The sequence below is a fragment of the Artemia sp. Qi Xiang Cuo genome, chromosome 15 (genome assembly GCF_049724085.1).
Source record: "Artemia sp. Qi Xiang Cuo chromosome 15, ASM4972408v1, whole genome shotgun sequence".
Taxonomy (NCBI): Eukaryota; Metazoa; Arthropoda; class Branchiopoda; order Anostraca; family Artemiidae; genus Artemia; species Artemia sp. Qi Xiang Cuo.
The window spans coordinates 56,038,577-56,054,832 of NC_142808.1; the positions used below are offsets into that span (position 1 = coordinate 56,038,577).

The 16,256-nt window shown below is 33.6% G+C and overlaps 1 protein-coding gene across 1 annotated transcript in view; it reads right to left on the reverse strand.

Annotated features, from left to right (window-relative positions):
• LOC148943878 (uncharacterized) overlaps nt 1-16,256 on the reverse strand; it is a 404,571-nt gene that overhangs the window by 306,652 nt on the left and 81,663 nt on the right. The gene's annotated exons all lie outside the window — the stretch shown is intronic.

Below are 16,256 nucleotides of genomic sequence, written 5' to 3' on the forward strand. Positions count from 1 at the left end.
TCTTAAGAATATATAATTAGGGTATTATGATAGCTGTAAAAGAGTTTTCATAGCTTTGGGAAACTATTTACTACCCACAAGTAATAACTTGAGTAACTACTCACAAACAATAGCTTGTGGCAATTCCTTATAGTTAATTTAATAAGATTCGGAAGTTTTTTTCCGTTGTCCAAACTAAAAAAAAATGGTATTTACTAGAGGAAGTATCCAGTTCCACATGGTGAGAACAGGGTCTGGAGAAAAGCGGGGGCAATGGAAAAAACAGTAACTGGTAACCTGGGACTAAGAAATAAAAGTATATTACTTCCTAGAGATTTGATCTGGCGCCAACCAGAGGCATCACTAACCAATACATTTGGGAAAAGGCAACAATTATACAATATTTAGCCTGTCCAACCAGTTGGCTATTAGACCTCACTTATGTATACAATTCACCAGGAATTAGCCAACCAGTCAGCTATCAACACAATTTTATATATCCCTACACTGCAAATAGCTAACTAGGCTAGTCTGCAATTAAGATCCCAGATATAACTTGTATTTAAAATATTCAACTAGTCAGCTACCAATAAAATTCTATATAGGCCTATACTATGAAATCAGCCAGCTAGTTGGTTATTAAGGTCTCAGAAGGCTAATGTACACACTGAGACTTGAAATAACGAAATATCAATAAAAGTCCTTATAAACAGTGGAAATAGAGGTAAAATTCTAGTTTAGCTAGTACTGTTAACTATCTTAGAAAGAGGTTGGGCCAAGAAAAATGAAACTTTCAGTTACAAATCCAGGGTCAAAAACATACTCTGGCAAGGTATTGCAAAACTTCAATGTTCACTCTCTTCTGATGTCAGTGTAAGAAATTTTCCAACTTGACAGGCCTATGTCTATTGAAATTTTGACAAAACAACGTTTTACCTTAGTTTATTTTTCTCTGGTTTCAGTTCTGAAAAATACCATTCCCGTAATTTGAGTAGAATTTTAAGCCATATCAATAGGTTTTGGTGTAATCCTAGATAGAGGACTCCACATAAAGAAATATTTTAAGAAAACCATTCTAACTTCATAATATGTAGAACAATTATAATTAACACATTTTGCATGGGCAGAACCTTTGGTAAAATTCTAGTTTAACTACTTTTTTCTTTCTAGGAAAGGGGGTAATTTTAGGAAAATTAAACTTTCAGAAATGAATCCACAGCCAAAAACATACTCTTGGAAGGTCTTGCCAAGCATCCATATTACCCTATTCTAATTTCTAAGGTTGATTTTATAAGTTATTAAGTTTGGTTAGTTTTATTGATTTCTAAGTTATATCTGAAAGTTTCACTTTTTCTAACCTAACACTTTTCCAAGATAACAAAAGTTAAATAAACCAGAATCTTACCAAATGAAGTACAAGAAAACTGTTTTCAGCTTCACAACTTTGCTCAATCCCAATTTATGAGGTTTCAAAGATCTGCATATGCATTTCCAAATTTAGGAAAAACCTATTGATATGGCTTGAAATTCAAGTCAAATAACAGGAAATGCATTTTCAGAACTAAAAGCATAGAAAAAGAAACTGATAACCTTAATTACACTTGCCAGCATGTTAAGGTGGTATAACCTCTTGTAGTTCTAGCTGGGTTGGAAATGATGTTATCTGAATATCACTGGAGCATCCCAGTGATATTTACACCCAACACTTGCCCAGTTGCAATCAATAGCATTTTTAAAAGAATCTATAGAGGAAGTTGAAACAGTAGAATCAGAAAGACTGTTCCCGGCTGGTACTGCTCAAATAGAAAAAAAGTTCTGTCTCTCTTGTCTTTTTATATGTTTCCTTTGCAGCTTTAATGAATGACCCCTTATTGAAGAATTTTAGAGCTGAATAACAGTCTATCATAATATTGTGAAATAAATTCTTTAATGCAATTACATCCCCCTGTTCGTGTTGGTAAACTAATAAGGGCAGGTTAAGTTTCTTCAAGCAGTCAGAGTATGCCATATCTTTATTTGGAGCTGATAATTTAGTAGATCTTTTTTGAACTCCTTCTACTAATACAATGTCACTTTTATATGAAGAGTTGCTGACTGGGTATCCAAACTCCAGATGAAGCCAAACAAGAGCTGGGTACAGTTTTTTAACTACCAAGGAATAGACAGAAAAAATTGTTTGTTTGATCAGACCAAGAGCTTGATTAGCCTTAGAGACCTGTGGATTTGTGTGACAGTGGAATTTAAGCTGTTTATCAACAACTACACCCAGGTCTCTCTCATTATCTACTGAGTCCAAATTAATAACTAGACCTGAAGCATTTTGCATGTAATACGTCTGCATAGGATTGTTTCGTCCTATATGGATAACTTTGCACTTCAGTGGATTAAAATCTATTAGCCATGTATGAGCCCACTGAGTAAGGTGATTAAGGTCTACCTGAATCCCATTTCCCATTGGTCCAATAAGTTTGCAATCATCTACATATAAAGTAATATTATTTTGGACTGTACTGGAACAATCATTTATAAAAATATTAAACAGGATTGGACCAAGTAAATTTCCTTGAGGTACTCCACTAATGACTGATGTTAAATACACTTGATTTCTATTTTCATCAGTTACAAAAACTCTCAGCAAACTTCTACAAAAAAAAGAACCAATTGAATCTACTACATGGCAATTTACGCAATAAGCCACCAATTTAATCAACCAGTAATTATGGTCAACTTTATTGAATGCTTTTGCCATTTCCAGAAGTAAAACATCTACTGGGAGTTTTGTTCTATAAGTATAATGACAATATTGTGTGATTGGATTAAGTTTGTTTGAATGGAGCAATTACATCTGAAGCCATGCTGATTAATGGTAATTAGATCATTATCACCATGATGTTTGACAGCAGTCACTCACTATCCCCTTCATTATCTTGGTCAATACAGAAGTAAGGCTAATAGGACGGTAGTTTTCATGCCTGGATTTATCTCCTTTTTTGAAAATGGGTATAAAATTTGCCATACACCAATCATCAGGTATTATTTTAAATATCAGTGAAATACTGAAAGTATCAACTAGAGGCCAGGCAGTGAAAGGGGCTAGGGTAAAGGTACCAATGATTCGACAGTTTTTGTAAAAAACCAGTTTTTCTACTCTAGAAGTCTTAATTTAAAGACTTTCAGTTTGAAAAGGGTTTCAGTATGTAGGAAAAACATCTAGGAATCTAACTGTTTGATGAGAAGTTTGAAGTTTTGTCTGGAAATGGTACAAAACTCCAATTTTCCGAAATTAGAGCATTTTCACCTACAAATTTGACACAACAAAAAAGTTACCTGTTTTCGACGCAAGTCAGAACCCAATTCGACACCCGTATTGGGTGTCATACCGAAGATTCGACATTTTTCGCGAAAAAACAGTTTTTCTACTCTAGAGTTTCTAGATTAAAGACTTTTGGTTTGAAAAGAGTGTCATCGTATAGTGAAGACATTTTTGACTGTAACTGTTTCATGGAAAATTTAAAGCTTTATCTGAGCTTGGCAATAAATTTTAATGTTTCTACATCATATTATTTTCACCTACTAATTCGACACAACAAAAAAATTTACCTGATTTTGACGCAAGTCTGAACCCAACTCGACACGCGTCAAAATACTTGGGGAATACTTGTGGGCGGAACCTGGTGTATGTTTCTTTGTTTTTCTTCAACTTCATTTAATGTATAAAAGTTTAAAACAATATGCAAAAAGTAGAGGTAGTAAAACTAACAAAATTGTTTCATGTATACAGTATTTGCTATAACAAAATCGGTACAAAAAATTTTAATACACATTACTAAGTATTTAGTATAAGAAAATTAGTGTAACAAAATTGTTTCACAAGCATTTCGGAAGGGATAGGGTCTAGGAAAACGGGAGTGGATTTCAAGAAATTTAAGAAGTTTATTTGATTTAGTGGATTTTATTTTCATATGCAGATTCTTAGTTTCGTCCAAAACATAGGCCTACGTGTCATTTTGTATAAGATTTTGTATTTGATAAAATTTTTATTTTTTATTCGGATGAAGGATAAATAAGGGTATAATCTAAAAAATCTGGGGGGGGGGGCAAAATCAGGTCTGGGGGGGGGGGCAAAACGAGGTCAGGGGGGCAACTGTCCCCCCCAGCCCCAAAGCAATTTACCCCCCTGCATGGTATGAGGCCAAGCGGCAGTTCCTCAGATGATGGAAAAATCCAGTGTCTATAAGTAAAACTTCAAAGTTTAAAAAAAAACTTTTGTTTAAATGTTCTTTCATCTGAAATATTATTAGAAATAATAATCATCAAAATCTCTCGTTGCGCAGAAAGCATCCGTAAATTCAACAGCTATGGTGCATATGGTTTCGCCAGTGGATCCTGGAATTTTGACACCTATTATTTTTCATCTGTTTTACATGTTTAGTGAAGTTTCGACAAAGTCACCTATATTTCGACAGGGCCTGTTGCTGTCTGTCCGAATTTTCAACAAGGTTACTACGAGATATTCACCAAAGAAATAAATCCCTTGATAGAAGCCGATATTTACGCTTGAATGCGACTGAAGGAACATTTTTAGTCCGCCTGGTATTCCACTACATCAAACAAGAATTTTCGACACTTGGAACCTAGTTTCGACAATGCAATTTCCGTCGCCATTTTCATTTAATTTTATCAAGAAAAAGCTAATGTGGCTACATTTCAGAGAAGATCATATGTATCTCGACACATTGGCGCTTATCCCAACTTTTTCTTGCAATAAATAACCAAGTAATGACAGTTTGAACATTACATACCTGAAAAATTTTCGGTAGCTCCTTTTGTGGTGAAAACAGGAAACTGACCGAATTTAATGATCTTTTCTTATCTGGCTGTACCGGATATAGTGTCCACGTTTCGCACCGTCGAAATATAACGACTGCTCGAAGAGATGGCACTGTAAGTCACGGCTAAGTAGAGCTATCCCGTTTTGAAGGAAAATTTTGACAGTGGTTCCGAAATTGCACTGTTGAATCATCAGTGCCTTTACCCTATTTCTTTGAGGAGCATAGGGTAAAAACCATCAGGTCCTCTTGATTTGTTAGGATTTAGTTTAATCAGCTTATTTACCATTAGTTGCTGATCTATTTCAACTTCAGTCATCTCTTTAGTAGTAGCTCTGTGGTAGGTATGAGTGGCTCAAGGAAGTGGCAACTGGGAAGTTATTTGCAAAAGTCAAATCAAAACAATTAGCAATGTGTAGAGTGTTATTTAATGGTAATCTGTTGTCAGAAACAAGTTGATGGATTTTGTGCCTTCAAGGGTTTGATGGTTCAAGCTTGGGCAAGTATTTCTTTTGAGAAATAGTTTGAGGCTATCTGACTTCTGCTGGGACAGCAGGATGACTTTTTCCACAGCTAACATGCTGAGCATAAAGAGAAACATATTAGATATGAGGTTTTCACTATTTGAGGATTGGATAACTGATCATTAAGGTAAAATGTTGTTTTTTCAAAATTTCAATAGGTATCTGTCAAGTATACAAAATTCTTAGACTTGAAATCAAAAGGGCTTTATCATAGAAGCTTGGCAATACCTTCCTAGAGTATGTTTTGACCCTGGATTCATTAGGCTACTAGAAGTTTCATTTTACTAAACAAAACCCATTCCAAGATAGTAAAACGTAGCGAAACTAAAACTTTACTGGCTAGTTTGCTATTAGGATCCCAGATAGGCTATATTTAAACTCATATTTAGAATACACCACAATTCAGCTAACAATTAAACCCAATACAAACTAACTGTTAAAATTCTACTTTATCTATCTTGTAATGGGTATAGGTTAGGAAAATTAAACTTTCAGGGATGGGTCTACAGGCTATATTATGTCCTGGGAAGGTAGTACCTACCTCTATTCTTTCTCCCTCTAGAGGGTCCTGAAATTTGCCAACATTACAGTTCTATACTTATTGAAATTTTGACAAAACAACATTTTACTTTGATTTTCAGTTATCAGTTTCTTTTTCTCAGGCTTTAGTTCTGAAAATCCAATTTCTGTTATTTGAGTAGAATTTAAGGATAAGGTTTATATTAACAGACTTTTCAGATCAATAAAGAAAAAACATACCACTACCATCAGAATTTCATCCTGAGTCCAAATATAAAACTCATTTCTGTTGCAAATTATTTTCAAAATTACTTCTAAGCTTCTTTAACTTTCTCCAATTTTCCTGTTATTTTTTCATAGAAATGTCATGGCAGCAATTCAATTTGAAAAATACTAAATTTTGCTGAAAGCTCAGATTTGAATTGAAATATAATAAATCTTGGTGAGCAGTGATTTGATTTGAGAAATACTAAACAGTTTGAATTATTCGTTTCTTGGGGGGAAAACTTATATTAACATTAACAGACTTATATCAAAATGTATATTAACAGACTATTCAGATCAATAAAGAGAAAACATACCACTAGCTTCAGAATTTCATGCTGAATCCAAATATAACATTCATTTTCATTGCAAATTATTTCAAAAATTGCTTCTAAGCTTATTTAAAAAAAGCAAAACTTCCTTCATCAAAACAAACCCTTTATGGCAGCTACATATACAATTTTATAAATATCAGATAAACATCCCTTAATGTAAAGAAACTAATCCATTATACCTAACTTCATCATCACTTTCTGATGCAGTAGGGGTTTCACTGTCTGGTGCTCTAGGAGCACTATCAATTCCAAGGGGATAGTGCTTCGCGGCTTCAATATAAAAATTACAAATTTCTTATTTCTGTCACAAATTATTTTCGAAATTACTTCTAAGCTTTTTTAATTTTCTTCAATCTTCCTGTTTTTTTCACATAAAATAATTTTTTTTTCTGGTGTAAATTTGAGGTAAGTTTAAAATTTACCCCAACCCCCTAATGTGCAAATATATACCCTGAATTGGTATATATAGGGGTGTGGGTAAAATTAATTTCCAACAAAATAATTATTATATTTGGAAAGAGCATAAAAAAAGGCATCAAGTTGTATATTCACTTTATTTGTAAGTCAATAATATGATTTGGTAAAAATTTACCCACTTCTTCTCCCTCTAGAGGGTCCTGAACTATGGTGACCTTTAAAATCTGTGTGCTATTAAAGTGAAACCTAATTACGTCAAAATTGGGGCCTTGCCGTATATATTAGATTGGATATTGAAGAGGCCATTCGGAAAGATTTAACTAATTATAGGGAGATTACGTTTGAGTCACTCGTGCTTCATCTTCGTTTAGGTGTTTATTCTTGCTGTTTAATAGTTCTCTACCGTCTACTGATTTCCTCATATAATGAATTCTTTTATTTTTTAGAGGAGCAGCTTGAAAGGTTTTCGGTGAATCACCCGTATTCTTTTGTGGTTGATATGAATGTTGACCTGATTGAAATAAATACAGAGCTGCCGACTCTTGAATATTTTCAGATCACTTGGATTACTTCCATCAATCAACGTACCTACAAGGGTCACGGATACATCCACGACATGTATTGATAATGTATTCTCTAATGTTAACCCTGATTTCCCCCGTGTTGTTAGTGACACTTCTGACAGTTAGACATGCTATTCTTCTAGGAAATAGTTGTAGGTTAATGAATGAGTTTTCTTGGCATTACGTAAATTAAGCAGTTCTGTTGTGTTATAAGATTGTCTTATCTCAATTGAATTGGGATAATATTTTATCAGTTGCATCTAATAATGAAGAGAGGTTTAATTTGTTTTACCAGATTATCCAAAGTGAATTAGGAAAGTATTGTCAAAGGAAATAGGACGGCGTAAGATTCCACATTTTCTCAGAAGGGAGACTGGAACCTCAACAGTAGATTCCTCTGATACGGGGAATTTGATGGTAAATTTTCAATAGATTCCTTGACTTTTGAGGCTTGTTTCCTCCCTTCTTGGAAAATCTGGTAAACTTTTCCAGTTTCAGATATTAAGTTGAAACCTTCAGGAACGTTTATTCCGGTATGGGGGAGGGGGAAAATGTGCGTTGACCTTCAACTTCGAGAAATAAGAAATCAAAGAGCCTTCGCACTTCCTTGCTATCAAACATCAAATTTGCCGGATCTCTAGAACAGTTTGGGGAGTGGAGTCGAAAATTAAAGGTAAAGAAAAAAGCGGCAGGTGTAGCATGGATGTAGGGTGGGGGGGTGGCAGTTGCCCCCCCCCCTAGACCTTAAAATTTACATTAGATATGGCTGAAAAAGCAGATGCTTTGGAAAAAGCAGTTGATAAAAGTCCATCACACTATCGACTGCCCCCCCTCCTAGACAATATGCTTTCTACGCCCATGAGGTGTAGGGAAACTTTAAACTTTGAATGGTGGATCATTTTTTAAATGCCGCATCTCTGGTAATTCAAAAATCTTCTGCTACAAGTTCTGTTGGCAATTAGAATCTGATCATGTCTAAACTTGAAGGCAAGTCAGAAGACATTATATGAAACGAGGCTATCAAAACAGAGCATCTGCAATATCTCTGTATTTTCTTGAATTATCAATCTTAAACTTTGAGAGAGGGTACATACGATAGGGGGGAGGGGGGGGCAAAATTATCTTTTTTTAAATTAACCAAAGCATTTTTTTTCTGCAATCAAGTACTTATATTGTATTAACTGTTAAGTAGTTCCTTAAATCGGAAGATCATAAAAGTTAATTGATGATCTAAGAATCATTTCCTGGTTAAGTAGCAATGTAGACTAAAAGAAGCATTGTGTATCCAGGCTATCAAAATAGCATATCTTCACTATATCATGAACAAACTGGAACCAGGATTCATTTGGAATTGCTGAGGGATGTTTGGGGGGGGGGGGGGGAGAGGGGAAAAAATTGACCTTGACTTTTGAATTAAAAGTAGACCCAGAGGGTAATCGTAAGAAAATGTGTGTCTACGTTGTCAAAATAGTGTAAACTTTTCAAAAGACTAAAAGATTTGGAGTAAAAAACAAAAACAAGAAAAACTGAGACTTTGATATATCATCCAAAATTTCATCTTTCCAGTTTGCTAGAAAGTGAATTTTGGGGAGTACCCCCCCCCCCCCTCCACTCGAACAATTTTCAGGGAGTATTTCTGCAGGGTTAAAAATGTTATAGAGGAAATAATTCAGGGAGAAAGCCTAACACCGTGGAATTCCTAAATTTCTTGAATAAGTGGATTCCTATTCAATAAGCATACCCGAACATTATTTTGGCTACTGTCCACAGTAAGTACCCAATTCTTTTTCTTCTTGACTAAAATAGGTTTAAAGACCGAACAGACTGTCAAGTCTTGAACTTTCTTAAAAAAATTGGAACTTTCTAAAGTTCGATCAAATTTAGTCAGGGACTGAGGGGGTCAAACTAGAAAAGGGTATGGTGTCCCCGCTTTATCATCAACCACTCTTTAACATGACCTGAAAGTTTAATCTTAATACCCTCGCCGGTTCCATTGCTATTTCTGATTAACATTTTTAACAACCCGCATGCAAAGTTTGTTTTGATGTTAGCCCCTTCAAAATTACTTGAAAGCAGTCACAATTAGAATTGGTCAATGTCAGAAGTATTTTTAGTCAAATTAATTAGTATTCACAGCCGTTGTAGAAGTAGCAGTAGTAGGGGGCCTGGAGATTTCAAACTGAAACCCTCAAATATTCCTAAGGTATTGTAGAAACACCTTTTTTTTATAAACAGGATGGACATAGTGTGTTTTCATTTAGTTCAAAACACCCCTCAACATTCAATGAAGTTTTACATTGACACCTTTACCCTTTTGAGACACAACTGTGTTAAAACATACCTCCATTCTCAATGTTAACTCTCGTGCGTAAACAATCAAAAAATTGTATAACTTTTAAATTGCCTAATAATTTGTCCCATAATAAGATTGTTCTTTATTGTCAATGTTTTATCTATAATGCTTATGTTTTTTTCTTTAATTAATTATTTTCTAAATTTTACTTCTTCCATATAACCAGGATACACATTGTGGTTTTTGAATGAGTTCAAAATACCCCTCACCATTCACTGAGATTTCACATTTAGATTCTTACTCTTTTGGGGCACAACCAGGTTGAAACATTGTTTTCTTTCTAGATAAAAAATTCTATGCTTAAACATAATAAGTTTGAAATTTTTTAATTATGAATCTTTTTGAACTAAAAACGTTTGGTTTTCCTACTACAGTTATTTTAAATTATCCAACATTCTTTTCTTTATTTTATTCTTCTTTTTTTTCTTAATTTACTCTTTCCTCCCAGTTAATAATCGACAAATTAAATACTAGCAAAAATTATTCATAGATTTATACTTTTCACTTTTTTTTGTGATTTCGGCTTTTAAAATCATGTTACAACTTAAAACCTTGCTATGTAAATTTTTCCGCGTAAAGAAAAGGACCACCTACTAAACTCGTTTATATTCACCGAAGGATGACCTCCTCCTTTTTTTCAGTATGTTCTCTTTTGCATAGGCCTTAATTGTGATCAAAATTGTGTTTTTAGAGCATCAATCACAATTGGGCCCAATGGCTTCTTACATGCAGGTCTACAATACCACGAACTGTCTGATTATTGTGAGACTTTAATTTTGCATATCCTAGGTATTGACATGGCTTCAAAGGTTGTTTGAAAAACCTTGTTTTACGAAAGCATTTAAATTTTCTGGATTTTTGAAAATATTTTATTTTTCTTTTTGTTCACATAACAAGGTTGATGTGTACTATCTTCACACAAGAACTAATAGAGTAGACTTTGACGGAGCACTAAAGAACCTACAAGAGAAACAAACTAGGATTGGCGGTTTTATATACATAAAACCAAAATTGTTTTTCGCCTGTACACCCTCAATGGAGCTTATTCAAAGAGCCTGATTCCGAAAGTCTTTTTTTTATATGTTATACTAAAAGCATTTTCACTTTTTGGCAATCGTTTATACTTAATCCAATTTAAATACAGAAGAAAGGTTTCCTTAAAAAGACCCCAATTGAAGGATTTTCCTCTTGCATGTACTCGTTTATGTCTATTAAAAGCTCCCGAATGAGCAAAGGTTTTCTGAAATTTATCACACGGGAAAAGGTTTATCCCCTGTATGTATTCGTTTATGTGTAGTCAAAGATGACGAATCAGCAAAAGTTTTCTTACATTTATCACACTGAAAAGGTTTTTCCCCTGTATGAACTCGTTTATGTACAGTCAAAGGTGCCGAATCAGCATAGATTTTCTTACATATATTACAATGGAAGGGCTTTTCACCTGTATGCACTCGTTTATGTCTAGTCAAACTTCCCGACTCAGAAAAAGTTTTCTTACATATATTACACTGGAAGGGTTTTTCCCCTGTGTGTACTCGTTTGTGACTAATCAAACTTGCTAACTCAGCATAGATTTTCTCACATATATCACAATGGAAGGGTTTTTCACCTGTATGTACTCGTTTATGACTAGTCAAACTTCCCGACTCAGAAAAAGTTTTCTTAAATATATCACACTGGAAGGGTTTTTCGCCTGTATGTGTTCTTTGATGCCTTTTCAAATTACCCAATAAAGAAAAGATTTTCTCACATGTATTACATTCAAATAATTTCACTCTTTTATGTGTTCTTTGATGCATTTCTAGTTTGCATTTATTGAGAAATCTCTTTTTACATATGCTGCACTCATCGTGTTTTCTAAACTTCTTGTTAGATGCGCGGCGATTCAAAAGATATTCCTTATCGTTTTGACCTGTTACTCCAAAATTCAACTCCAAAGAATTTAAACTGACACTTGTGGACTTTATCTGTGAAGTAAGTTGGGAGGTGCCTCCCAGTAACACTGTATCAGAATCGTTTTGTGAAAAATGACCCTGTAAAACTAAATGTTCTTTCATGTTATCAATATTGTCTTGAAAACAAATTGGACATCTTCTTGTTTCTTCCATTTGATGCTCCAAAAAATGAGCAACAAAGCTTCTATAATCTCTAACTACAGCAGGACACATGTCGCACTCAATTGGTGACAGTTCTTCACAGCCCGTGTCTATATGAAGATCTATAATCAGAAATGATTTTTCTGTCTTTCCACAGGAGTTGCAACGCCAGAGCTTCGGTTGATTTAAACCATCATTACTGCAGATAGCTGAATTCATTACTTCTAAAAATAGGAAATTAGATTAAAGAAAAGTCAATATAGCTACTAAAAAATAGCAAAAAAACATTTAATAAATAGAAATATTTAAGACTAAGATCCATAATTCAAAAGTTTGTTTTTATTTCATAGAACTAATAGAAAAGTATAACAAAATTTAATATGAAAAAAAATACAACAGTTAAATACTTAAAAGGTTTTACATTTATAATAATGGGTCTAAAAAAAGATTATGCACTTTGAAACAGTTGAAAACCGACTCCCAATTTTATTTCTTCTTCCCCTTTATAAGACAGAATTTTCTCTTTATATCGTCCTTCCATTATCTCTTAGATTTGTTTTAAATTATAACAGGATTTTACTACGTTTCAGTTATCTCTGCAGCCATTATTCATTTCAGACTGGAAAATAAATATTGTTTTTCTTTAATTTTAGATCGTTTTTAAATTAATGCCAGAAATTCTACCTCCTCCCTCCGTGAAAACCCTCCACTGAGGCCCTCCTCCGTGAAAAAATCATTCCATGGATGATTTCTGCCGCATAAAGTCCCCGCCCCCAAAAAATGTAATCCTTGCTGAAAATTTCCCTTGAAAACTGCATGCAGACAGCTTCTTCTGGAAAATTCTTCCTATTTTCATTAAACATTTTATTATTATTAAATTTTGATTGTTTTTAAAATAATGTCTGAAATTTCTCCCATTCTCAAAATTCTTTCCCTAAAGACAAACATTCCAACGGGGAGAGCCTACTCTCGTGGAAAAGTCCCCGTTAAATACTTACTCCCTGGGAAATGCTTCCAGATAATTCCATGTCCGCCAAAATTTTCCCCTGGACATTTTTCCCACAGCTTCTCCACAAGTAAATCTGCTTTGTTATTCTTTTTTCTTGTATTTTGCTTTTCCTTAATTTTTCGCGCAAAATAAATCATCATCAAGAGCGAATCGGACTTTCGTAACTATACTTGCTGAGAATATAAATAAATCGTCACTGAATGGGGACTGTATTCCAGCATTGGGTTTATCATATCATATTCTAATTCCTCAAACTTTTCAATGGAATACATGCACTCTAACCTCGTTCCAACAGTGTCTGGTACACTAAGTGAAATCTTTGTGCCTCGTCATCTGATATTTGAAATGCAAAATCATAAATTTCAAAAGTATTTTCACTCTAAACAGGAATTTCAAGTGACTTATTTTCCAAAAAGGATGACATGGTCAATTCTGTCTCCCCACAAGAACGTTTGGACGAGAAAACATATATTCTAACCCAAGATGATCGGTATGAGTCCTTACCCAAATAGTAACATACTGTTGTAACATAATAACGTCGATTTAGTTGATCTATTACTTACACTAGGCAGCGTTACATCTAACGCTTTGGTCATTCTCCACATAGCCTTGTAATATTATAAAAACGAATAAATTTTTTTTAATATTATTAGATCTAGTCAACTATGGTGTTTAATATATTTTTAAATAAAATATATAGAGGCAATTCCAAGAAATATCTCCAGGGAATAAAAAAAAATTGACTAAATCTCCCTATCTCTTCTGCATAATGGTGACAGCCCCCTTCTGTGGCCTCCCAGTTTTATTCTCGTTTTATCTTATGTATTTTTTTAACATCTAACTACTTCTATTCTAGATCCTTAAGTCTGTATTGGAACTCTATCTAAGTATCTGAATTTGTCTTTGTTTAAACTCTAGAATTTTTACGAATGTGTTCCAGAGGTTATTCAAATCTATCAGCAATAGCCTTTTTTAGTTTTTTACAGGCCCCTTGCTTCCTCAGTCGGCAAGTCTACCCTTGAAACCTTATTTTCAATAGCTCTCTCTTGTTGCTAAGAATTTTTTTTAAATAAATACAGAAAAAATTGTGCTTATTTGCTTTATCTAAAATTTTTATTTCATTTATCCACTTAATAAAAAAATAGAAATGAAATATCTTTCTAATTTGTTCGGTAAATACTATGTTGTCAATATTTATCATATCAGTGTTGCCAAATCCAACAGTATTTGACAGTTTATACAAAATAAAGAAAAAACAAATTATAAATAGATCTTAAAAGTTATGCAAATACCTTTTCATAAATATATGCTTCTTATAAGAGAGACACAAAAATATTTATGTTATTTAAATGAAATTTCAATACAAAAATTATCATTGACAATTGTTTTTCCCATTGTAAAAAAAAAATAATTTCACAACCCCAAAATAACTGACCTCTAACATGTAAATGACGTGATAGTGAAAGGATGAAATGTCTGTGAAAGAGGGAATGAATACCAAATTTTGTTCAAAGTAAGCTCAATTTCACTAAACAGAATAAACTAGCTCCCTCTCCAGAAGGAAAGGGGATTAATCTAATAAAATTATATTTTTGTTTGCCCAAAATATGTACACTACATTTACTTTTCAATATTTGAACACAAAAAAACTTTGTAGATAAAGATTTAAGAAAAGAACAGCAGGCCCTTTGAAACGGAAAAAAATGTTTCGACCCAATTTTCATTCTTAGATTAGTAATTGAGAGCTGCTTTAGTCAATAATACCCTTTAGTCCTCAGCTTTATATATTATAAGTAAGGATTTGCTTTAGCAAACAAAGAGCTATTCTGTAGGTATAATACTTGTAGGGTTTAATAGATAAATACGATTAAGTGACTATTTTTTATTTAAGCTAATCAACTAAAAGTAACGTAACTAAACAGTATTTAATTAAAAAAAACTAAAGACAAGAATAAAATAGAGATCTTTATACATAAGAATAAATAGTAATTCAAGCTTAAAACGACAAAAAAGTGCTATTAAACAACAAATCAAATCCAAAATGAACACAAATTCAATAAACACTCATAGAAAAGAAACCTAAAACAGTTACTAGTATAAATAAATCTTAAAAAGTGTAAAATATAAAATGAATATATAATTCTAGCTTAAAACAAACAAAAATCACAACAAACAAGGGTTTGGCTACTGTTCCTTTCCACCATTCCCATTTGCAATTTCATTCATTCAGTTGGTTAGTTGGTTGTGAGGAGCAAAGATCAGTAGGTTTTGTTACGAATTTGATTGCCGAGATAGTGTTACGAAAGTACAAAGGTAAGCTGTATGTTTTTGGAGTGACACCTTTGTGCTTATCCTTCTCTTAAGTCTCTCGGATAGGAAAACCCTATTTTCAGTTTTTTTTTTTTTTTGGCTTACTTGGAGTTCAGGGTCAAGGCCACCTCACCTACAAGCCTGCAGCCCACCCTTGAATCCCTTTTTATCCCCAAAAAGCTTGATTTATAGAATCTAGAGGATGAGTTTCCACAGGAAATGATTGCTACATTTCAATACAGCATTATGGTAAACTCTGAGTCAAATGGTATGTTTATTTTCTAAATATCTCATTATCATCCTATATCCAAAATTAACAAAAAACAGCTCATTTCTCAATCTATGTTATTCAGTAAAATGTATTGTAAGGATACAGAGATGCAGCCCAGTAGATCCAGGACACGAACAACTCATTTTTTACTGTCTTTTCTGGTATATCAGGCACCCAATACTATAGAGTTGGCTAATCTTGCTAATCTGCACCATTATCAAAACAACTGTATAGTATATTATTCAGTCTATCATGCTGGGTAAACATGCAGAACTGCTACCCATGCAGTAAAGGGGAAGAGCTACTGTGCAATGGACTAATTAATGCATAAGTTGTCTTACATCCTGCTTCTATTGAGCTGCACCACTGCATTTTAACTGCATGGGGAGCACCTTTACCGTCATATGTCATACTGTCATACTGTTTCAAAGGCTGGTTATAACCGAGAATGGTCCACCAAGACAAGCATTTTTTTTAATAATGCTCTGATAGTTTTATTGGCTGATTCATGACCCCCATATCTTCTCTACTTTGAACTCGTTTTCTTATTTCTTTTTCTTATAATTTCTAATATCAACAATGATTCTTTCTATAATTAATCTGTATTCTAATATTAAATATCAACAAGAACTTTCAATTAAGTTTCAACCAGTAAATTCCCAGTGAAGTCACAGTTGAAGTCTCGGCGGAAAAGTACCCATTGATTGCAAAGGTCCCGCCGCTGACAAAGATCTTGATCCGCCATCTAAACTCCATTTCGAGTGAAACTTGCGATACTCCCGCAACC